Here is a 26,213-nt window from a genome sequence, read left to right as displayed (position 1 = left end):
AAGGTCTAGTGCTAGTATTTGTGTGCCAGGTGTTTAAAGTGGCTAGATATAGTCCCAAATAATGCCACCACTCCCTCCACACTTGTAAAATCAGGATGTGTTCAGTAGCCCGTTCACTTTTTTTTTTTTTTTTTTTGAGACGGAGTCTCGCTCTGTCACCCAGCCTGGAGTGCAGTGGCGAGATCTTGGCTCACTGCAAGCTCCGCCTCCCGGGTTCACGCCATTCTCCTGCCTCAGCCTCCCGAGTAGCTGGGACTACAGGCACCCGCCACCTCGCCCGGCTAGTTTTTCGTATTTTTTAGTAGAGACAGGGTTTCACCGTGTTAGCCAGGATGATTTCGATCTCCTGACCTCGTGATCCGCCCGTCTGGGCCTCTCAAAGTGCTGGGATTACAGGCTTAAGCCACCGCGCCCGGCCTCCCGTTCACTTTTCTTTTTTTTTTTTTTTTTTGAGACGGAGTCTTGCTCTGTCGCCCAGGCTGGAGTGCAGTGGCCAGATCTCAGCTCACTGCAAGCTCCGCCTCCCGGGTTCACGCCATTCTCCTGCCTCAGCCTCCCGAGTAGCTGGGACTACAGGCGCCCGCCACCTCACCTGGCTAGTTTTTGTATTTTTAGTAGAGACGGGGTTTCACCGTGTTAGCCAGGATGGTCTCGATCTCCTGACCTTGTGATCCGCCTGTCTCAGCCTCCCAAAGTGCTGGGATTACAGGCTTGAGCCACCGCGCCCGGCCCCGTTCACTTTTCAATTCCTATAATCTCTTACAGAAATTCCAGCCGGACAGTTAAAATACCAATTATTCACCTAAAAGCAATTCTCTCCACTCTTCCTCCTTAATATTAGAACCTGACTTTTTTCAAGGAGTGGGTAGATATCCCTTAATCTCAGGGTCGACAGATCCCTAACCCAGCTCCAGGTGGTAAGCTAATTGTTCTAGTCATTTTAGTTCCATTTTCTTCCCCTAGCAATTTATCTAGGGTTGGGCCTCTAGGCCAAGCTATAGCTTGGTGAGTTCTGACCAATAAGATTTTAAAGGGAGCATGGTGGGCCCTTGTTGAAAACATTTTCCTTCCTGGTAAAAGGGACAGGGCATAAAAGGAGAGCTTGCTGACACTCTCTTCCCTCTTCTTCCAGCCTTAGACTAAGAAGAGAAATTTGGACCTCTGAGCCATCCTACAACCATGAGATGATAATCATGAGACAAAAAGAGAATAGAAAGGAAAGAAAAGACATAATTTCTAGGTCTTTAATGGTGCTGTTGAGCAGCTGAACCAATATTAGCAACTGCTTACCTGTAGAACAGCAGAATTCAAATTTTTTGGTCTCAGAACTCTTTATAATCACACTCATTATCGAGGAATATTAATTTCTCAGGTTTGACAAATGTGTAATGTTTATATAAAATGTTAACAGAGGAAGCTGAGTAAAGGGTATGTAGAAACTTTTATCTCTGTAACTCTTCTGTAAATCTAAAATTATTTCAAAGTAAAGAGTTTTTTTAAGTTATTGAGGATTGCCCAAAACCTTTCTCTCATATGGAACATATCTATTGATGTTTACCATATTATAAACAAAAATGGAGAGATTTTTGAAAATTTTATTTATTTATTTAAACATAAAAAGAATATCTATTACATGTTAACATAAGAAACATTTTCATGAAAATCATATTTTCAAAAAATAAATTTAGGGAAAAGAGTAGCACCATTTGACATTTTTGCAAAATTTCTTCAAAGTCTGGAATAATAGAAGACAGCTGGACTCATCTCCTTCTGCATTCAATCTGTTGTAGTATGTTGTTCTGGTTCAATTATATGAAGAAATTCTAGCCCTACGCAGTTATTTAGTTTGAAAAAGGAGTATGTTCATGGCCTTTTCAGATAACTGTAGATATTTCTGTTTGATACCACACTGAAATTTAACAAGTGATAGTTTTTTTAAAAGATCAGTTGCAATATGGAATCTGAAGTCGTATCAATGAGATTTTCATACTGTATTATATTAAAAGCTGTTTGTCAATCTTCCATTTTGAATGGGTCTTGTATCCACTTACTAGTTTGTACCATGAGGTATTCATTTATTATTTGGAAAATACTGGTCCACTGCATGATGCAGGACTTCTAATTAGTGACCCATTTTATAATGAAATATCAAAAAATCACATTTGTTAATACCACCATTGATTCCACCAAGTCTTTTTTTTTAAGTATTTTATTTATTTATTTATTTATTTTTTTTTTTTTTTTTAACAAGTTAGTACAAGTTTATATAGGTGCAAAATATTGTTGTAATCTATGCATAGTTTTTTGATGGGGTTGTTTGTTTTTTTCTTGTATATTTGTTTGAGTTCTTTGTAGATTCTGGATATTAGCCCTTTGTCAGATGAGTAGATTGCAAAAATTTTCTCCCATTCTGTAGGTTGCCTGTTCACTCTGGTGGTAGTTTCTTTTGCTGTGCAGAAGCTCTTTAGTTTAATTAGATCCCATTTGTCAATTTTGGCTTTTGCTGCCGTTGCTTTTGGTGTTTTAGACATGAAGTCCTTGCCCATGCCTATGTCCTGAATGGTACTACCTAGATTTTCTTCTAGGGTTTTTATGGTATTAGGTCTAACATTTAAGTCTCTAATCCACCTTGAATTAATCTTCATATAAGGAGTAAGGAAAGGATCCAGGTTCAGCTTTCTACTTATGGCTAGCCAATTTTCCCAGCACCGTTTATAAATAGGGAATCCTTTCCCCATTTCTTGTTTCTCTCAGGTTTGTCAAAGATCAGATGGCTGTAGATGTGTGGTATTATTTCTGAGGACTCTGTTCTGTTCCATTGGTCTATATCTCTGTTTTGGTACCAGTCCCATGCTGTTTTGGTTACTGTAGCCTTGTAGTATAGTTTGAAGTCAGGTAGTGTGACGCCTCCAGCTTTGTCCTTTTGACTTAGGATTGTCTTGGCAATGCGGGCTCTTTTTTGGTTCCATATGAACTTTAAAGCAGTTTTTTCCAATTCTGTGAAGAAACTCATTGGTAGCTTGATGGGGATGGCATTGAATCTATAAATAACCTTGGGCAGTATGGCCATTTTCACGAGATTCCACCAAGTCTTTAAGTTGGGACGCTGACAAGCTTATGGTGGCAGATGTAAGTTTTTCCAGAACTCTAATTTTCACTTGAAAGCTTGAATGTTATTATCGGCAACAAATACTTTAACTTGTTTTCCTTAAAAATGACAGACTTATTTTGTTCATTTTCAAGAAAATGTCTGCCAAATACCCAAGTCTGTATCACCACAGTAAAAATGATGTTTCATGAGGAAAGCAGACAATTCAGCTTGTTACTCAATTCTGCAAGTTCTTTCCTTGAGACAACCATCCAACTCCAGTGTGCAGTAGAAGTACTTTATTAAAACTCTCCATTTTATCCCTAAGAATAATAAGAAAATGTGAACTTGAGGGTTGAGATTTAATAAAATTAACATTTTGCTGTTTCGTCAAGAATGTTCTAAAGTGGAACTGGCTTTTATTATTTTTTTTTTCACAAATTTGTGGCAGTAAAGAATACCAATGACTGCTGCCAGCACAGTTTGGTGTCACCCCTTTGCTAAGATGCCAGCAGTTTTAGCCTCTGTTGCTTTAGCATCATCTATACAAATGTCAACAGGAAAAAAAGGCAAATAAAATCTTATAATTATTGTTAAAAAGATCTTGAGGACCCACAGGGGTCCATGGATCACCCTTTGAAAACCACATTTAGACTTAAGTGAGAAAAATAAATTCTTATTTGTTTAATCCACTCTTACTCAGATTTTCTGTTATTTGCAACTAAAAGCATTCCTGATAGATGCAGCATAATATATTCTTGAATAGTCCTTGGTATTCAAAACATCCATGCTTCCACTTAATGATTGTGGCAAAAAAAAAAAAAAAAAAAAAAACTATCTACCTATTTGAGTTGAGTCTCTTCTTGTGTGGAGACAGAGATAATTCATACTTCAAAGTCCTGTGACTTTTCCTTGCTGATCCATGAGGGTTATGCTTCTCCATGTATTGAAGCAATGCTAAGCAACCGTCAGACTGCACAAAATCTATCTAGTTTTGAAATATTTCCCATGGAATCTTAAATTACTAGCTATTGAGCAGTAATTCTACTCATTTCCATAGGTATAGTATTTAGAAAGTCTTCCTTTGTATTACTGCTGCATCAGGTTAAGTAGAGAAGCTGCTTGTCTCAAGAGGGTTGACTCAGAAACAATTCCAAGGCATTGCCAACAGCATGGCACCAGAGACATTGGACACAAGATGCGTGACACAGTGAAGGTGAAGGTGAAAGAGAAAAGACCCAGGAATAAAAATTAGCTTCTGTGTGCTTCTATTTTAGGGACAGATTGTAGCAAGAGTATTGGTTTCATTCTAATATTTTGGGAGTAATAAAGAACATCACTTAGTTTTTTAAATCCCCACTCTCTGCGATACCTAATTACAACACTTGACATTTGAGTACATTTTGTGTGTAATAAAATCAGTAGGTAACATAGGGAGAGGGAGATTGAAAGATTTGGAGACAAAAATATAAATTCGGCCAGAGTTTAGCTACAGGCTAATGTTTAATGAAATATTGCTTTTTAAAGACTAGGAGATTCCTAAACTCTGAAATATTCGTCAGAAGAATGAAACCCTTTGGTAATGGAAAAATAATAATTTTTAATGCCTAAATTTAATTGCATGTTTTGATTTAAAAGATATAATTTCTTACTAGGAATAGAAAGAAACTTTCTTAAACTGGTAATGGACATCTATGAAAACCTCACATCTAATGTCATACTTAATGGTGAAAGACTGAATGGGTTTTCCCTGAGATTAAGAGCAAGACAAGGATTCCGTTCTTGCCATTTGTTCATAACAGGGTACTGGAGGTTCTAGCTAGGACAATTAAACAAGATAATTTTTGTTAATTTAACAAAATCAGTTCAAAACTTATACTCTGAAATCTACAAAACTGTTGAAAGAAACTAAAGAAGATTACACAAGTGGAAAAATATCTTTTTTTATGTATCAGAAGATCTAATATTGTTAAGATGTAATACTCCCCAAATTAATTGACACATTCAACACAATCTCTATCAGAACTCCAGCTGACTTATTTGTAGAAATTCACAAGATGATTCTAAAATTCATATGGAATTGCAAGAAACTCAGAATAGCCAAAACTATCTTGAAAAAGAACAAAAGTTGGTGGACTCACAATTCCTGATTTTAAAACTTACTACAAAACAACAGTAATCAAGACAGTGTCGTACTGGCATAAAGAGAGACATAATAGATCACTGGAATGGAATTGAGAGTCCAGAAATAAACCCATGTGTCTATAGTCAACTGATTTTCAACAAGGGAGCCAACACCATTTAATGGGGGAGCATAGTCTATTATACAGATTGTGCTAGCACAACTGGATATCCACATGCAAAGAATAAAGTTGGACCCCTACCTCATACCACATTCAAAAATTAATTCAAAATGGATCATCAACCTAAAAATAAGAGTCAAAACCATATAACTCTTAGAAGAAAACATAATGGTAAATCTTGATGACCTAGGATTTGGCAGTGGATTCTTAGATATGACACGCGAAGCATGAACAATAAAATAAAAAATGGATAAGTTAGACGTCATCAAAAATTTTTAAATCTTTTCTGCATGAAGGAAGATTATCAAGAAAGTTATGACAACCTACAGAAGGGAAGAAAATATTTACAAATCATGTATCTGAAAATGGCCTATTATCTAGACTATATAAAGAACTCTTACAACTCAACAACAAAGAGACATATAACCCAATTTAAAATGAGCAAATCACTTAGATATTTCTCCAGAGAAGGTATATAAATGGCCAATAAGCACATGGAAAGATATTTAACATCATTAGGTACTAGGGAAATGCAAATCAAAACTGCAACAATGCACAACCACTAGGATGGCTATCATTGAAAACACAGAAAAGAACAAGTTTTTCTAAGGACATGCAGAAATTGGAATCCTTAGACATTGCTGGCAGGGATGGAAAATGGTTCAGCCACTATGGAAAACAGTTTGGGGGTTTCTCAAAAAGTCAAACATAAGACCAGACACAGTGCCTCACACATGTAATGCTAGCACTTTGGGAGGCTGAGGTGGAAGAATCATTTGAGCCCAAAAGTTCAAGACAAGCTTGAGCAATGTAATGAGCCCTCATCTCTAAAAAAAAATTTTAAATTAGCTGGGCATGGTGGCACATGCCTGTAGTCCCAGCTACTCTGGAGGCTGAGGTGTAAAGATCACTTGAGCCTGGGAGGTCAAGGCTGCAGTGAGCCGTGATCATGCTATTTCACTGTAGCCTGGGCGATATAGTGAGATCCTGCCTAAAAAAAAAAAGATAAAAAAACAAACATAGAATTACCTTATTACCCTGCAATTTCATTCTTAGGTATATACCCAAAAGATTAAAAACAAGTATTCAAAGAAGTACACGTACACACATGACTCATTACAGCACTATTCACAATAGCCAAAGAATGGAAACAGTCCGATGTCCATCAATGAATGACTGGATAAACAAATTGTGGCATAACTATACAATGAAATATTATTTAGTCATAGAAAATAACAAGATACTGATGCATGGTACCAGAGAGATGAACTTTGAAAACATTATGTTAATTGAAAGAAGACAGTCACAACAGATCACATACTAGATGATTTTATTTGTATGAAATATCCGGAATAAGCAAATCCATGGAGACAGTAGATAGTGTTTACTTAGGTCTGGGAAGGTTTATGGGATCAAGGTGATAGTTAAAGGGTGCATAGTTTTGTTTTTGTTTTTGTTTTTGTTTTTTGAGGTGATGAAAATGTTCTAAAATTGACTGTGATAATGATTGCACATATGTGTAAATATGCTAAACAATATTAACATGTATACTTTAAAAGGGTGAAATGTGTTATATGTGAATTATATCTTAATTAAGCTGTTAATTTAAAAATATCTAATTTCTTAAAAATATATAAAAATGAGATTTATATAGATTTTTCTATTTCCTTAATATCTCTCAAGCAAAACAGATTTTTCATCAGCATGTTTGACAGCCATTTCTCTGACAATGCTTGTCAGCCTGTTTGTGCCTACCATCCTAATACAGAAAGCAGAGAAGCTGGATATAGGCCTGGGAAAACTGCTCATGAAAAGAGCACCTGGCAATACCCATTACCAAAATTATTTGAACTTGGGATAGAGTTGACAATATTGAATTATTACAATAGAGTGGGAGAAAGGCTATACTAACCGTATCCAATAAGATAGAAGCTGGATAGGAAGATTGAGAAAAAGGCATTCAGGGTTCCTATCTCATCCGTGAGTCAGGGTCACAGAGGACAATAATCAAGGTTTGTATGGAAAGATTTCTGGGAGTTGCCATGAGCCAAGTTAGTACAAGTAGTGGGATGAGGTGAGGATGGGGGAATCAGTGTACCCAAACTAAGAGAAACAACCAAGATAACTGAGGATGGGAATCACTGGGTTATCTAATTGCAGAAAATGATTTTCTCTCTTTCAGTGGATCTTACACCTGCCAGGTCTTACATCAAAGCATCTTAAAGATGCAGCTTTTCATTTGAAAATAAAATTATGGGAGTCTCAATTTAAGTCTGTGCATGATCAGACAAGAATAGACATATCTCGCAAACTGGTTGAATAAACGCAGTTAAAGTCCATGTGCTAAGGAGCGTCTTGGAATCACTCTTCCTGAGAAAAGAAGGGTCCAGGAGTACAGTGAGTCCTCTAAGGGTGCAGTGATATTAGGTAGAGCATGATGTCTGACATTTATATTGGTCTCTTGATCCAGTCTCAATTAAGTCCTAAACTCTTAAGCTGAAACCGCCTTTGCAAAAATTTTAAACTGAGGAAATTATGACAGTGAAAGAGATTAGACCTAATTGACTTCATATTGCTTCTAAGTTTTAAGCTGTCCTTGTTCATTCCTGGGTGTAGGACGAAATAACCTTGGGAAGAAGTGCAGTTTATGGTTTCCCTCTGAAACAAAATTGACAATAGCCCTTTACTGAAAAGACCCCTTCTTGCCTAGGGACCAGTCTGCCTTTGTAGGACTAACAAATTAGCTAAAAGATTAGAAATTACGGTTTAGGGGTCATGCAGCCTCTGTATGCAAAAGTCTGAATTTCCCAAATTGATTGGGGATAACGTCACTATTGTAAAACCTGAGATCAGTGCTTGAGACACTTGCAGATCCTACACTAGATGGATCAGCTGACATCACCCAGACTGGTAATCTGGCTCAACAAGTTCTGCCTTTCCACCCAGGAACAGAAGATAGCAAGAAAACATCCCTTTGACCCCCTATGATTCCACCTCCAACCTAACCAATCAGCACTTTCCACTTCCCTAGCCCCTAGCCGCCAAAATATCTTTTAAAACGTCAATCCCCAAATTCTCCAGGAGACCGATTTGAGTAATAAAACTCCAGTCTCCCACATAGCCAGCTCTATGAATTACTGTTTCTCCATTGCAATTCCCTTGTCTTGATAAATTGGCTTTGTCTAGGCAGCAGGTGAGGTAAACCCGTTGGGCAGTTACAAAGTACTTTGGGGTATAGGCATCATTCCATGGGATCCCTCATCAATAGAGGGTAATACTAGAGACAAATAAGAGCAAGAAAAAGAAGTAGGCAGCCTGGTAAAGGTGCTGTTGCACTCAGTGGACTGATTTGTTCATAAATATGTTACTGGTGGAAGGTATCTGAGTTACTGACAGAGAATTATATGGGTCTGCAGCAACCTCAATTCTTGCCTCCTCAGAAGAAAGAATTCAACTGAGGGAAATAAGTCAGAGAAAAAAACAAAGGCAAGTTTCAGAGCAGGAGTGGAAATGTATTAAAAAGCTTTAGAGCAGGAAAGAAAGGAAAGTACACTTGAAAGAGACCCAAGTGGGCACCAAGAAGGTCAAGTGTGGCATTTAACTTTGATGTTAGGACTTTATAGGCTGACCCACTTCTGGTGTCTTGCACCCCTTTCCCGTGCTTCTTCCCTTAGTGTGGGCTGCCCACATGCGCAGTGCCCTCCTTATGCTTGGGAGGTGAGCATGCGCAGTGTGTTTAGAAGTTGTATGCATGCCCATCTGAGGCTTTCTTCCCTTTTCCAGTGGAGTGCCCCCAGAAGGTCATACTCCACCATTTTGTCCCTTAATGTGCATGCCCAGGCTCACTCACCCACTACCTGAGATTTTACTGGAAGCTCTTTTTGCTTCTCCCTGGTGCCTGCATTCAATTAACACTCTAATGTAACAGCTGTGGACCATCAGGAGATTGTCTCTCCCTGGCACGGTTGCCGAATTATCATTTTTAGAGACGCAATGTGATAATTGTTGAACCATCACCTGACATTAACTGGTGGTTGGGGGAAGAGCCCTCTCCTGCCCCGCTCATATCTGTCCAACTACCTGTAACAAATACACATAGGGGAACCCTTGAAACGTTCCACAAATTCTTGGGGGAAGGATCTTTAAAGAAACCTGTAGTCATGTGTCAAACAGATGGGGGCATGAACAACTTATTTGAGGTATTATTATTTACGTGAAACTCAAAGACTGGTGAGGCCTGGGGAAACAGGAATCATGGACAAAGTTCCTAATCCTTCTGGAGCAGCCGAAAATGACCTTCAGTGGAAGTGACCTTTGACTCATGCCCTGAGAGAGGGTTCAAAGGGCATTTCAGATTAGAGCAGAGGGTATGCACAAAGACACAGTGTTCACTATGCTTTTTTTTTGAAAATTAATTTGCGTGGACCAAGTGTTTTTCATTTTGTGCATAGCTACACGTGTACGTATTTAGCGGGAATCCCGGCATTTGACCACAGTAGCCACTGAGAGCAGCTCAACTATTTCTCATAACTGTTAAAATTATTCAAATATTAGAATTGGGAGGAACCAAAGATGCCATCTATACTCTGCCACCATGAAAGTGCGAGGGATAATTACAAAGCTATTAGCAACCTCCAAGGCTCAATAACCACCTTGCTTTCATACAACATCTGCTTTGTCATGTAAATTAAGAGGCACTAATATCACTATAGGATTTGGAAGGCTGAGGGGATGCCAAAAATCTGGTCAGCAGGTCATAAGTATTTCTTTTGTTAATCTAATGGTCTAGTTATTTGACATACAATGAGGGCAAAAGTTACCTCTATAATTCCTTGAGGTTCAGACAGCATTTATACTCATGACACTCCATTTGCATGAGAAGAGACAGAAGGAAAGGGTGTTAATGTCTAATTGTTAATGGATCACACAGTTTAACTCTAGCATCTAAATGTCATGATAGAGCCTGCAAACTGAACACTGTGAATCTAATTGAAATTATTTTTCTGTCACTTTACAGTGATTGTTTCTTTCACATTGTCTCAAATAATGGCTGAATTAATTCTTCAGGAATTATACAGAGTAGAATTCCCTTTATATAGAAAAATAAGATGACCTTGTATTACTGTAGTTAAAAAACATATAGCAAGCACTGACTACAGTACCAAATGTCATTTCTTTGAAAACCTGGGTCAACAAAAAGCAACTCCAAAATTCAGTAAACAGATTAAAATGAAAACGTTTCCATGACTTTTCTCTTCCAATGCAATTTGACTAAGACAGTATTTCAAGGATTATAAACAAAAACCTTGGTAACAGATAGAAGAACTTTAAGCATACTTATATATTATGGCACATTCATTGTATTTAGCCTTTCCAGTGTAAGATTATCAACAACACATTGTTATCAAAATTACACACCAAAAATGTTTCATGCCAAAGCTAAAATAGTCATTACTGTTTCATTTTTAGTAGCTTTAATTTTAAACTATTCTTAGGTTCATAGAATACTATTACCCAGGTACTCTTCAGTATTGTTAGGCATTACAAGCAAAAAAAAGAATTAATATAAAATCTGCATGTTGACCGGGCATGGTGGCTCACGCCTGTAATTCTAGCACTTTGGGAGGCCAAGGCGGGCAGATCACGATGTCAAGAGATGGAGACCATCCTGGCCAACATGGTGAAACCCTGTCTCTACTAAAAATACAAAAATTAACTGGGCATGGTGGCACACACCTGTAGTCCCAGCTACTTGGGAGGCCAAGGCGGGCGGATCATGAGGTTAAGAGATCGAGACCATCCTGGCCAACATGGTGAAACCTCATCTCTACCAAAAATACAAAAAATTAGCTGGGCATGGTGGCATGTGCCTATAGTCCCAGCTACTTGGCAGGCTGAGGTAGGAGAATCGCTTGAACCCAGGAGGCGGAGGTTGCAGTGAGCCGAGATCGTGCCACTGCACTCCAGCCTGGCAACACAGTGAGACTCCGTCTCAGAAAACAAACAAACAAACAAACAAAAAAACCTCTGCATGTTATGCACCTTATAATAAGACTCTAAATTAGTACCACCTACACAAAGAATTGTTGGAGATATAAAGTCTAAGGCCTTTCTTTTAAAGAACTTATAGTCTAGTGGACAAGATGAGATACATACACACAAAATGCTCAACATATGATGGTACCTCTGTGTCAAATGAGCGTAACAGACAGTAACAGCTGTAGGAATTCAGATGAGGATCCAAGATTCCTCTCCGTAATATGGCTTTGCAGGGCTAGAATTTCTAAACTGCTTTCTTTATGCTGGGCAGTCTAGCTGCAATTAGAACTGAGATACTATTTGTTAGACAATAGTGTATTGGTTATTGTCTCATAACCCTGGGATGGTTAATTATGTCAATTGTAATTTTTTCATATTGTATTAAAATATCTAACCACATGTATTCCAATTATCATATTAAAAATAACACAATTGGATCAAAACTTAAAGAAATTAAAATGTCTAAATATCATATGGTCTTAATTTCTTTTTTAGAATTCCCTCCCTTTATGACTAAAAACTTGTATCTTCAGTCTCTGGATCAAAGAAGGTGTGCTAATAACAATCACTTTCTGACAGTCACTATACCACTAGCATAAAATTTAAAGTGACCTCAAAATAATATGACCTCAGTGGTTTTAACATGGAACCTACTGAATATGCAATTCCATACTTATCCCAAACTCTGGATTTTCCCCTTCTTCCCTCTTTAGTAAAATATATTATATTATGACTGCATGAGATGAGGCATCTCCATGATATGGAGAAAGTAGAAAATAACAAAAATTAGATTCTTTAGGTCATTTGTAAATGCACCACTTCATTCAATCTGCCCTCCATTCCCATAAGTTGCTTTAATAAAGTGATTGTAATCAGTCTTAGGAAGATTAATACCAACAAAACTAACAGTTCCCTTCTCTTCTCGTTAATATCTGCAGTCAGAGGCTTCCACATTTATATGTGAGAGAGGAGACAGGCCAGCTGTCGTGGCTCACATCTTTTTTCCAGAACTTTGGGAGACTGAGGTGGGAGGATTGCTTGAGGCCAGGAGTTCAAGACCAATCTGGGCAACATAGTGAGCACTCTCTCAAAAAAAAAAAAAAAAAGGAGACAAAGAAAAATCAGTCATCTTGGAAGGTTCAACAGCAACTGAGGGTCTTCTAAATATCAGACAGCAACTCTTCTTTCCATATTTCGAAAGATTAACATAGCATTTGAAATTATCTTTTCATTCCATTTTTATTATAATGCTCTAATTTTAAGTTACTATAGTAACCATTTTTTATCTGAGCCAAGGCTTCATTATTGTCACTTTAATTGTTTTGCTTTGTTTTCTACTCTAGCTTCAAGTGAGTTTTTAAAATGGAAAATGGATTTATTTACTATTCTCTAAATATTACAGAACAGAAAGACAATTTAGACAATGATTCTGTATGACTATATTGAAAATATCTGTTTATGTACAAATCATCACTGCCTATTTTAAAATATCAGGCATTGTACTTAAACCAGACTATTGTTTCATATAATTAAATATGAGAGTGCTAGTAACTAATCTGCAACACACCACTGAAAAGTATACAGCATGCAACTACTTCTGCAATACCTAACTGTTAAAGAAAATTTATTTTTGGCTTCATATTATATTGAGAAATGTAAAGATGGTAATCACAATATTTGCATCATTACACAATTTGTATTTTAGGAGAGAGAAACTCATAATAGATTAATCTGATTTTCATGGTATTAATTGAAATAACCAATTAATGTAATTAAGTTGTTTATGTCTGATTAACTTCTTAATAACAGCTCCATTCATGGCTCAGTGCTTAACTAGCCAAAATAACCAATTTATTTTGGAAAGGATTAGTCAGTAACAATGAGCACAGAAGCTTTGAGGGCAATTATAGTGAAAGTGACATTTCCAGTCTTATAGAGCAGGGGTCTCCATCCTGAGCCGCAGACTGGTACTGGTCAGTAGCCTGTTAGGAACCCGCCTGCACAGCAGGAGGTGAGCGGAAAGCGATTACCACTGGAGCTCTGCCTCCTGTCAGATCAGCTACCATATCACATTTTCATAGGAGCATGAACCCTATTGTGAACCTGCAAAGGATCTAGATTGTGTGCTCCTTATGAGAACCTGCAAAGGATCTAGATTGTGTGCTACTGATGATCTGAGGTGAAAAAGTTTCATCCCAAAACCATCCCTGTCCCTCGAACCCCAATGGAAAAATTATCTTCCACGAAACCAGTCCCGGGTGCCAAAAAGGTTGGGGACTGCTGTTATAGAGGAAAAACAAATCCACATTCACTAAATATGCAATTTGGAAATTAATATATCTCCTAATATACACTTAAAATTATCCAAGATTAACCAAATGAAAGTATAGAAATGCATTTTAAAAATTAAAAAACACTAAAAATCACAAGATCATGCCTCTTTTAGCATGTTCAAATTGAAGTCATCTGAAATTCATTGAATATTAACTCATTGTTTTTGCATGTACGTAAGTAGCACATTTTATCTAAGAAACTAAACTTTAAAAAGATAATTAGGTAAAATTATTTCGGTGCCTTCAGAAATGAAAAAGCTAAAATACAAAGCAGAGTCTCTTTACCCATGAACAAGTTGAACCAAGATTTTTATTTATTATTATTTTTTTTTCTTTTTTTTTTTTTGAGACGGAGTCTCGCTCTGCCGCCCAGGCTGGAGTGCAGTGGCCAGATCTCAGCTCACTGCAAGCTCCGCCTCCCGGTTCACGCCATTCTCCTGCCTCAGCCTCCGGAGTAGCTGGGACTACAGGCGCCCGCCACCTTGCCCGGCTAGTTTTTGTATTTTTTTTTTTTAGTAGAGACGGGGTTTCACCGTATTAGCCAGGATGGTCTCGATCTCCTGACCTCGTGATCCGCCCGTCTCGGCCTCCCAAAGTGCTGGGATTACAGGCTTGAGCCACCGCGCCTGGCAAGATTTTTATTTATTAGTGAAACAAATTACTAATCTTTCTATAAAACAATTATTTGTATTTGTATAATGTTCTATGGCTTATTACTTATACACCCAACATTTTATTTAATCTTCTCAATCTTCATCCTTGTAAGATAATCACTATCACCATTTTACAGATTAAAAACAAATTCAAGACTCTTTTTGAATACATGACTTTCTAAGATTATAGTGCTAATGAGTGGCAAAGTCTCAAATTCACTAGTCTCACTCACAATCCGGTACTTTTCCACAAAATTCACAATTTAGATTGTTTTCATCATTAAAGAATCGTTACTAGTGTCATCCCAGAAAAAAGACCAATCCTTATGAGTGTAGGCCATATGGGCAGATGAACAATGAAGAAGGAGAAGATATATGAACTTTCAGTTCAGGCTTATCAACAAATAAATTCTATAACTACAGACAGAAGCATTACCCCATGATGAACACATAGCAATGTCTAGAAACTACTCTCCAATTCTAGATGAATAATCTTTCAAGTTTAATAAGGCAATTTCACCTAACAAGATTTTTTCCCTCCATACAAATGGGGTAAAATCCAAACCAATTCAATGCTAAATAAATAGTAAAATTATTTTTCTCATCCTTCAGTGTAGAAGTTGCTTTTCTTAGGCAAATTCACAGGGAAGGTCTACATATTTTAAGAATTCTCATTTAGTGTTACATCAAAGCTCGCCTTTTCCTTATGGCTGAAACTTTGAGCAAGACCAATAAATCATGACCAAGCTAAAACTGAGCAAAATCCTTAGAAGCAGAATAATCAAGACTTATGTGCATTTGAGAGCCCTGTAAAGTATGAATGAATGTTCTCTGCCCCTTCAATTCTATTTGTATTAAATTTACATTCAGTCTGCCTAAAATTATTTAAGACTTGCATTTGATGTAATTCTTAAGTCATTAGTGCCTAAGATGTCATAACATTTTTGAGGAAATATGTAAATATTATGTAAATATTGATCTACGACTAAACATGTTTGCAAGAACTGTCTCAAAGTAGTTAATATTTTGGTTAAATCAGTATTTCTATTTTTTTGCAAACTATAACTTTCACCATTGGCATTGATTTGTATCTCAATATATTCGTTTAATATGGACATTTTATATTAGTAAATTCAAAGTTAACTATATAATACATATTTGAAGATAGCAGGCCAAAGAGACTATTTTTTTTCTAATTGACATTGAAACAAATGATTAGCATGCCGCAGTGCTCGTCTAACTCTTTCATATTCATTAATTATTAAGGATTAATTCTGTGAAAATCCAGAGAATGCTTATGATGATGAATTCTTAAGATATACAACTGTTGGAGGAGATAAGAAATGTTCATTAATTTATCATGTATTGAAATACACTATAAAGATCTTGACTGCTATAAATGTCTCCTACTTTTTTCATATAATTACTAAATATTGGTGGAGAATGTACATTAACATTTGCCCATTAAAATCCGATTACAATTTTCTAAACTATTACAATTTATTAACCTTGTGCAAGGTTATATACAAATTATTCAAATGCTTTTTATTTGTGGAAGTACTTTATATACATTGCCTGTTTCACATGCATTGCCTCACCTGATCCTGCCAAAAATCTCATGAGAGACAGCAGTTAGTAAGCCATTGTAAAGGAAGAGAAGGCGGGCCCAAGTATAGAAACCCAGCTGATTAAGTGCCAACTATATACTAGGTACAGCCTTAGACTCTTAAAAAAGATAATCAGGAAGCATATAATCCAGCAAGGAAAACAATTAAACAGGTATAAGTATGAACTGTGGTGAGTACTATGGTAGGACAATCAAGGATGCTATGAGAAGTCATAAAAGGGCAACCTGACTTACTCTTGGAGGAGGTAGAGAAGCCTCCTTGAAAGAAGAGATATTTAGGATGTGAAAAATCAGGAAGTTCCTTCAAGACATGCTTAATTTTGTATGCTTTATTGTGAAGGCTATAGGAGTAATGGGAGAAAAACAAGGAAAAATGCTAGAAACACAGGTCCAGGCTAAACTAAGAAAGAAAAAAAAAAATTGGCATCAGCATTCATTAGCCACTTAATATGGGCCAGGAATTGCGATGAATATATTTCTGCAATCTATATTTTATTTAATCCTGACATCAGCCCTAGGAGGTATTGACACTGGTATCAAAGTTATTATTGCTATTATTATTACTAGCAGTAGTAGTAGAAGCAGTAGCAGCAGCAGCACCAGCAGTAGTAGTACTAATATTTGACCTAAATGTACAAATAGTTGATGATTAAATACATTATAACAGGTCATTAAACAGCAAACATGGTAATACCCCATTTTATAGAAAACTGTAGAAAAACTATGTCCGACAAGATCTGAAAGTCTTACATCCAGGTGTTAACAGCTAACAGTCATTGTTTCTGGGTAGGGGAGATTACGAGCACTCTCTAAGGTCATCTTTTGCTTATGTATATGTGTGTGTATTGTTTTTTAATACGAAAATATGAAACATAGTAAAATAAAATATTTCTTGGACACTTAACTGGATCCAACTTTTCCTTTCACAAAAAGCACAAAAAAGGAATAATTGAATGAAAACAAATTAGAAATAAAAATTCAATGCATAGAAAATATTCTGAAAAAATGGAATATAATGCTTCAAGATGCAAAAAGAGTTTTAAAAGAACTCAGACTCAATATTGCACCCAAATTGCCAATTCTTTAAAAGCTAATGATCTTAGTTGTTATAGACTGAATTGTGTGGCCCACCCCAACCCCCCCACCCCCCACCACCCACCACTTCCCAAAAATTCATAGGTTGAAGCTCTAACCCTCAATGTGACTGTATTTGGAGATAGGGCCTTTAAGGAGGTAATTAAGCTAATTGAGGTCATAAAGGGGGGCCCTAATCCAATAGGACTGGTGGTATCCTTATAAGAAAAGTCCTTGCAGACAGAGAAGAGGCCATATAAGGACATATCAAGACGACAGCCATCTGCAAGCAAGATCAGAGACGGTAGGAGAAACAAAACCTGCTGGCACCTTGACCTTGGACTTCCAGCCTCCAGAACTGTAAGAAAATACATTTCTGTTGTTTAAGCCACTCAGTCTATGGTACTTGGGTATGGCTGCCTGAGAAGACTAATGTATTTAGATAGTTTATGTTTGGCCAAATCATAAAGTTGACCTATTTGTTTTCAGAAAAAGAAAACCTGCTTTAGCTTTATGGAATGTTTTGCTTATTTGTTTTCTTTGAGTTTTATATTTTCTAGTGAGAGGAGGGAAGATACTCTACCTTAAATGGTAGCAGAGTGTGGTTGTGGTCCCACTGGAGCAGATGTGGAAACAAAGGGAAATGTGATGATTACTTTTATGTGTCAACTGGGTCACGATATGCCCATAAATTTGATTAAACATTATTCTAGGTGTGTCTATGATGATGTTTCTGGATAAGATTAACATTAACATCTCTTCCTGTCTTTCAGCTGAGACATCAATCTTCTGCAGTTGAACTCAGACTTGGACTGAGACTTACAACATTGGCTCTCCTGGTTCTCAGACCATCAGACTCAGACTGAAACTTGCACTTATCTCTTCTAAGATGAAGGAGTTCTTGCATCTGGCCCTTCTTACAACAACAACAACAACAACAAAGAGACACAATACCTAGTAGGCCTTTTTCAACTTTGGAGGCAACATAGTCTTCATTTGGAGGCATTACTCTGTCCCACTTACCAGCGAATCCAAAAAGCTGCTAGTTGTTTTCTTTTTCTTTCTTTGTTTTGAGGCAAGGTCTCACTCTGTTGCCCCATGCTGGAGTACAATAGCACAATCATGGCTCATTGCAGCCTCAACCTTCCAGGCTCAAGTGATCCTCCTACCTCAGCCTCTTGAGTAGCTAGAACCACAGGTGTGCGCCACCAAGCCTGGCTATTTTTTTTTTTTTGCCTGTAGATATGAGGTCTCCCTATGTTGCCCAGTCTCAAACTCCTGGACTCAAGAGACCTCCCACCTCAGCCTTCAAAAGTCCTAGGATTACAGATGTGAGCCACTGTGCCTACCCAGCTGCTAGTTTTGAGTGAGGCCCAAAATAACAGAAGACTACAACAGATCCAGTCTGACATGCAATCTACTCTGTCAGTTGGTCCATATGATTCAGCAGATCCAGTGCTGCTTACAGTGTCAGTTTTCAATTAGGGTGCTGTTTGGAGCCTTTGTCAGGCCTATGTGAGTCACAGCCCAGGTCCATAGGATTTTGGAGCAAAGCCCTGCCATTCTCTACAGATAACTACTCTCTTTTTAAGAAATAGTTCTTGGCCTGTGACTGAACCTTAGTAGAAATGAATACTTAACCATGGATCACCAAGTTACCAGGTAACCTGAGTTGCCCATCATGAACTGGGTGTTATCTGACCCACCAAGCCATAAAGTTGGATATGCATAGCAGCACTCCATCATTGAATGGAAGCCGTATATACATGACTTGTCCCAAGCAGGCCCTGAAGGCACAAGCAAGCTACATGAAATGCCTGTGGTCCCCACTGCTGCTACACTGCCTTCTTTCTCCCAGTCTCACCTGTGGCCTTATGGGGAGTTCCCTAAAATCAATTGACAGAGGAACAGAAGACTTGAGCCTGGTTCTACACAATATACAAGCACCACTTGAAAGTGGATAGCTATAGCACTTCAGCCTCTTTCTGAGACATTCCTGGAGGACATTGGTGAATAGAAATCTTCCCAATGACCAGAGTTTTGAGCAGTGCACATGGTTGCTCACTCTGCTAGGAAGGAGAAATGACCAGATGTGCAATAATATGCCAGTATATGGGCTATCGGCAATGGTTTGCCTGGATGGTCAGGGATTGGAAGGAACATGATTGGAAAATTGGTAGCAAGGGAATGTGGGGAAGAAGTACATGAATAGACCTATCTGAATGGGCAAAAATCTTGAAGGTGTCTGTGTCCTATGCGAATGCTCACCAAAGGGTGACCTCAGCGAAGAAGAGTTTAATCAAGGGCATAGGATGATCTATTCCGTAGAGATCACTGGGCTTCTTTACTCAGTCACCCCTATCATTGCCCAGTGGCCTCAAGAACAAAGTGGCCAGGATGGCAAGAAAGAAGGCTATGAATGGGCTCAGCAACATGGACTTCCACTCAACAAGGTCAACCTAGTGATGACCACTGCTAAGTGCCCGATATTCCAGTAGCAGAGACCAACACTGAGCTCCCAGTATGGCACCATTCCCAAGGCTAATCAGCCAGCTACCTGATGGCAGATTGATCACATTAGCGTGCTTTCATCATGAAAAGGTCAGTGATTGCTCTTACTGGAACAGACACTCTGGGTACAAATTTGCCTTCCCTGCATGCAATGCTTCTGCCAAAACTACCATCCATGGATTTATAGAATTCCGTCTTCACACAGTATTGCTTCTGCTATTCAAGGAATTCACTTCACAGCAATGGAGCTGTGCTCATGAAATTCACTGGTCTTACCATGTTCCCCACCATCCTGAAGCAGTTTGTTGGATAAAACAGTGGAATAGTCTTTTAAAGGTTGTTATAGCAGGGCCGGAGCAGCATTCCGCCAGACAGCTGCATATATTCTGAACCAGCATTCAATATATGATGCTGTTTCTCCTTATAGCCAGGATTCATGAGTCCAGGAATCAAGCGATGGAAATAGGAATGTCACCACTCACTACTATCCCTAGTGACCTACTAGCAAAATTTTACTTCCTGTTCCCATGACCTTATGTTTTGCTGGCTTAGAGACCTTAGTTCCAAAGGGAGAAATGCTTCCACCAGGAGACACAATAACAATTCCATTGAACTGGAAGTTAACACTGCCACCCAGCCACTTTGTATTCCTCAAGCCTCTCACTCAGCAGGCAAGGAAAGGAGTGACTATGCTGGCTGGGATGACTGATCCTGATTACCAAGGTGAAATTGGACTACTACACCACAGTGGAGATAAGGAAGAGTATGTCTGGAATATAGGAGATCCCTTAGGGCAGGGGTGTCCAATATTTGGCTTTTTTGGGCCACACTGGAAGAATTGTCTTGGGCCACACATAAAATACGCTAACACTAATGATAGCTGATGAGCTAAAAAAAAAAAAAAAAAAATCACCAAAAAATCCATAATGTTTTACAAAACCTTATGAATTTGTGTGGGGCCACATTCAAAGCCGTCCTGGGCTGCATGCGGCCCGTGGACCACGGGTTGGACAAGTTTGCTGCAGGGCGTCTCTTTAGTATTACGGTGCCCCATTATTAAGGTCAGTGAGAAGCTGTAACAACCCAATCCAGGCAGGACAAAAAGTGGTCCAGACCCTTCAGGAATGAAGGTTTGGGTCACTCCACCAGGCAAAGAACCATAACCAGCTGAGGTGTTTGCTGAAGGCAAAGGGAATACAGAATGGGTAGTGCAAGAAAGTAGTTATAAATACCAGCTACAACCACATGACCAGTTACAGAAACTGTAATTGTCATGAGTATTTCTCTTTATTTTATGAATATATTTGTGTGTATGCAAAATATCTTTGTTTCCTTCCCTCTCTCATTCCCCTATCATGTCACATATTGACTGTATATCATAGTATTTAAGTACTATATCATTAATTTGTTGGGCCACAATGGCTCATGTCTGTAATCTCAGCACTTTGGGAGGCTGGGGCAAGAGGATTACTTGAGCCGCAAAGTTCAAGACCAGCCTAGGCCACAAAGGGAGACCCTGCCTCTACAAAAAATTTAAAAATGATCCAGGCCTGGTGGCATGCACTTGTGGTCCCAGCTACACAGGAGGCTGAGGTGGGAGGATCACTCGAGCCCAGGAGGTGGAGGCTGCAGTGAGCCAGGATTATACCACTGCACTCCAACCTGGGCCACAGACTGAGACCTTGTCTCAAGAAACATTATAATGTATTGCTAATTTTATATTATAGCACTTAAGTTATGACATCTCAAGAAGAGTAAACATCACTCAAGTACTTTACCTCTTCTTCTAGGGAAGGGGTTAGTGCATTTTTCCTTGTACGTAGGAGAGTTGTATCATATTGCGTGGAACTGTGGTCTTGTCATTTTATATGGAGATTTTTTTTTTTTTTTTTTTTGAGATGGAGTCTCGCACTGCCGCCCGGGCTGGAGTGCAGTGGCTGGATCTCAGCTCACTTCAGCTCACTGCAAGCTCCGCCTCCTGGGTTCACGCCATTCTCCTGCCTCAGCCTCCCAAGTAGCTGGGACTACAGGCGCCTGCCACCACGCCCGGCTAGTTTTTTGTATTTTTTAGTAGAGACAGGGTTTCACCGTGTTAGCCAGGATAGTCTCGATCTCCTGACCTCGTGATCCACCCGTCTCGGCCTCCCAAAGTGCTGGGATTACAGGCTTGAGCCACCGCGCCCAGCCTATATGGAGATTAAGTGTGGTTAAAGAGATGCATGTTGGGTGCCAAGCTGACAAAGGGTTAACTCGTGATGGTCGTGTTCATGTGTCAAATTTATTGGGCCATGGGATGCGTACATATTTGGTTAAACACTATTCTGGGTGTGTCTGTGAGGGTTAGATATTAATCTGAGTGAGATTAATATTTAAATTGGTAGACTGAAAAAAAGGAGATTACCCTCCCCAGTGTGGATGGGCATCATCCAATCTGTGGGAGACCTGAATAGAACAAAAGGTTGAATAAGGGAGGATTTACTCTTTCTGCCTGACTGTGTTAGAGGTGGGACATCTATCTTCTCCTGCCTTCAAACTCAGACTCAGGTTGGATCTTACACTATTGGCCTGTCTGGTTTTCAGGTCAAAATAAAACTATACCATCAGCAATCCTGAATCTCCAGCTTGCTGACTGTAAATCTTAGGACTTCTCAGCTTTCATAACCAGGTAAGCCAATTTCTTTTTTAAAAAATAATTTTAACTTTTATTTTAGATTCAGGGGGTACATGTTCAGATTTGTTACATGAGTATATTGCATGATGCTGGGGTTTGAGATAGGAATGATCCTGTCACCCAGGTAGTGAGCATAGTACCCAATAGGTAGTTTTTCAGCCCTTGCCTCATTCCCTCTCTCCCCACTCTAGTGGTTCTCAATGTCTGTTATTGCCATCTTCATGTCCATGTGTACCCAATGCTTAGCTACAACTTATAAGTGAGGTTATACAGTACTTGGTTTTCTGTTTCTGCCTGAATTCACTTAGGATAATGGCCTCCAGCTACATCCATGTTGCTGCAAAGGATATCATTTCATTCATTTTTATGGCTGCATAGTATTCCATGTTATATATGTACCATATTTTCTTTGTCCAGTCCACCCTGGATGGGTACCTGGATTGATTTCATGTCTTTGTTATTGTGAATAGTGCTGCAGTCAACATGAGTGAATGCATCTTCTTGGTAGAATGATTTATTTTTCCTTTGTGTATATGCTCAGTCATGGGATTGCTAGGTTGAATGGTAGTTCCACTCTCAGTTCTTTTTTTTTTCTCCCAAGCTAATTTTTTTTTTTAGAGACAGGGTCTTGCTATGTTGCCCAGGCTGGTCTTAAACTCCTGGACCCAAGCAGTCCTCTCACGTTGGCCTCCCAAAGTGTTGGGCTTTTAGGCATGAGTCACTGCCCCCGGCCTCAACTCAGTTCTTTGAAAAATCTCCAAACTGCTTTCCACAATGGCTGAACTAATTTACATTCCCACCAACAGTGTACAAGCATTCCCTTTTCTCCACAGCCTCACCAGCATTTGCTATTTTTTGACGTTTTAATAATAGCCATTCTGATTGATGTGAGATAGTTTCTCAGTTGTGATTTGTATATGCATTTCTCTGATGATTAGCGTTGTGGAGCATTTTTTCATATGTTTGTTGGCTGCTTGTATGTCTTCTATTGAGAGGTGTCTGTTCAGTCCTTTGCCCATTTTTCAATGGGGTTATTAGTTTTCTGCTTGTTGAATTAAGTTCCGTACAGATCCTGGATATGAGACCTTTGTTCGATGCATAGTTGGCAAATATTTTCTCCCATTCTGTGGGTTGTCTATTTACACTGTTGATAGTTTCTTTTGCTGTACAGAAGCTCTTTAGTTTAATTAGATCCCACTTGTCAGTTTTTTGTTTTGTTGCAATTGCTTTTGAAGACTTAGTGATCAATTCTTCCTCAAGGCTGATATCCAGAATGGTGTTCCTATGTTTCTTCTAGGATTCCTATAGGTTGAGGTCTTACATTTAAAAATGTAATACATTTTGAGTTAATCTTTGTATGTGGTAAAAGATAGGAGTACAGTTTCATTCTCTGCATATGGCTAGCCAGCTATCACAGCACCATTTATTGAATAGAGTGTCCTTTCTCCATTGCTTATTTTTGTCAACTTTGTCAAAGATCAGATGGCTGTTAAGTGTGTGGCTTTATTTCTGGGCTCTCTATTCGGTTCCACTGGTCTCTGTGTCTATTTTTGTACCAGTACCATGTTGTTTTGGTTACTGTAGCCTTGTATTTTGAAGTTGGGTAGTGTGATGGCTCCAGCTTTGTTCTTTTTGCTTAGGACTGCTTTGGCTATTTGTGCTCTTTTTTGGTTCCATATGAATTTTAGAACAGTTTTTTCTAATTCTGTAAAAATGATATTGGTAGTTTGATAGGAATACCATTGAATCTGTATATGAGCCAATTTCTTATGATAAGTAAGTATATATGTAATATATAATATATAACATAATTATAATATATAATATGTAATGTATAATATATAATAGATACATATAATATAATATATAATAGATACATATTTATAATAGCTAATATTTACATACATATAGCTCCTATTGGTTCTTTTTCTTTGTAGAACCCAGACTAATAAAAGAACCAAATCTATGTCCAAGGCACGGCAATGTTGTAAAACGTAGTAAAGCAAGAAATCATCAGAACCTGGCTTGGGACTGAAGTGGAAGATGAAGGGATGTTCATTGGCAAGAATCAAATCTGCGTCTTACATGGGAGGCACAAGAGTAGGTTGGGAAGGTGAGATTTGGTGAGACAGCCTGAAGCAACTGCACTCATCAAAGAGCAGAAGAATTGGCCTCTATGCCTGTGGGATAGTAGAGACCTTTAAAAGGCAGTCTGGACAAAAACATGAGAGTTGTTTCTACTAGGAAGGAAGGGAGGGAGGGAGGGAGAAAATGGAAGGAGGGTTACTATGATATCAACAGCACATCTGAATTATCTATCATTAGATAGCTAACTGTCTAATGATAGATAATTAGACAGCTATCATTACTAGCTATCTAATAAGATGTGGAGAAAAACTAAAATTGTTGCTTATTACTTCACATTCTGCCCCTAAGCTGCCACAGACAATATTTTGAATAATTTTACTTAATTGCACATTCATTTAATCAATATGCCCCTATATTTCAGCCCCATCTCCAATTATATGATTATGTCATTGTTCCTAATATTCTTTTTTTTTTTTTTTTTTTTTAAGAAGGAGTCTCACTCTGTCGCCCAGGCTGGAGTGCAGTGTGGCACGATCTGGGTTCACCACAACCTCCGCCTCCCGGGTTCTAGCGATCCTCCTGCCTCAGTCTCCCAAGTAGCTGGGATTACAGACGTGCACCACTGCGTCTGGCTAATTTTTTGTATTTTTAGTAGAGAGGGGGTTTCACCATGTTGGCCAGGCTGGTCTTGAATTCCTGACCTCAGGTGATCCGCCTGCCTCAGCCTCTCAAAGTGCTGGGATTACAGGCGTGAGCCACTGCGCCTGGCTAATATTCTTTATTTCATTGTTTTGTTCACTTGTGATAGGGGCTTAACTATAGAGATTAAGAGCCAGGCTCTGGAATCAAACTACCTAGATTCAAATCCAGGTGCTGCTTCTTTCTAACTGTGTGACCTGGCGCAAGTTACTGAAACTTTGTGACTCAGTTTTTGAGGAAAGGTTGTTGTGAGGATTAAACATGTTAATACCACTTAGATTAACACGTTTGTTAATGAACCCACACTTAGATTCATGCCAGGCACTGTTGGCTCCTATGATTGTTAAATGTAACATTAAACTGGAAAAGAGAGACTATCTAAGGAAGACTGCCCTTACTGAATTCCATTCTGTGTTACTGCAGTGCACCATTGTTTTCAGTGATACAGCATAATATGGTAGATATTAATTTCTGTTTTCTTTTTATAATAATATAATCTTGCATCCTAATTATGAAATATACAAAGTATATAAATATAATATATAGTAATATAACTGTAAATATCTACATATAAAAATGTAAAATAGGCCGGGCGCGGTGGCTCAAGCCTGTAATCCCAGCACTTTGGGAGGCTGAGACGGGCGGATCACGAGGTCAGGAGATCGAGACCATCCTGGCCAACACAGTGAAACCCCGTCTCTACTAAAACAATACAAAAAACTAGCCGGGCGAGGTGGCGGGCGCCTGTAATCCCAGCTACTTGGGAGGCTGAGGCAGGAGAATGGCGTAAATCCGGGAGGCAGAGCTTGCAGTGAGCTGAGATCTGGCCACTGCACTCCAGCCTGGGCGACAGAGCGAGACTCCATCTCAAAAAAAAAAAAAATAGTAAAGTATAAATAAAAAATAAAAGTAATAAATAACCACATATATTCAAAATAACCACTATAATTTTTTAAATGTTCTATTAATTCTTAAATCTGTTGTATAGTTTGTAAATCATAAAACAAACATAGTCGCCGGGCGCGGTGACTCACGACTGTAATCCCAGCACTTTGGGAGGCTGAGGCAAGTGGATCACCTGAGGTCAGGAGTTTGAGACCAGCCTGGCTAACATGGTGAAACTCCGT

At 38.6% G+C, this 26,213-nt stretch overlaps 1 long non-coding RNA gene across 1 annotated transcript; it reads right to left on the bottom strand.

Annotated features, from left to right (window-relative positions):
- Positions 1-2,327: 2,327 nt before the first annotated feature.
- Positions 2,328-23,486, bottom strand: LOC117078010. Its single transcript, XR_004434901.1, has 3 exons — positions 23,367-23,486; positions 22,139-22,140; positions 2,328-2,347 (listed from the first exon to the last, which is right to left on the bottom strand). It is a non-coding gene; the product is annotated as an uncharacterized LOC117078010 (long non-coding RNA).
- Between the last annotated feature and the right edge of the window lie 2,727 nt (positions 23,487-26,213).

Source organism: Trachypithecus francoisi, unplaced genomic scaffold (assembly GCF_009764315.1).
Source record: "Trachypithecus francoisi isolate TF-2019V2 unplaced genomic scaffold, Tfra_2.0 Lachesis_group6, whole genome shotgun sequence".
NCBI classification, from domain to species: Eukaryota; Metazoa; Chordata; class Mammalia; order Primates; family Cercopithecidae; genus Trachypithecus; species Trachypithecus francoisi.
Note: the sequence above shows the minus strand (reverse complement) of the source record. Positions and strands in the feature narration are given on the sequence as shown.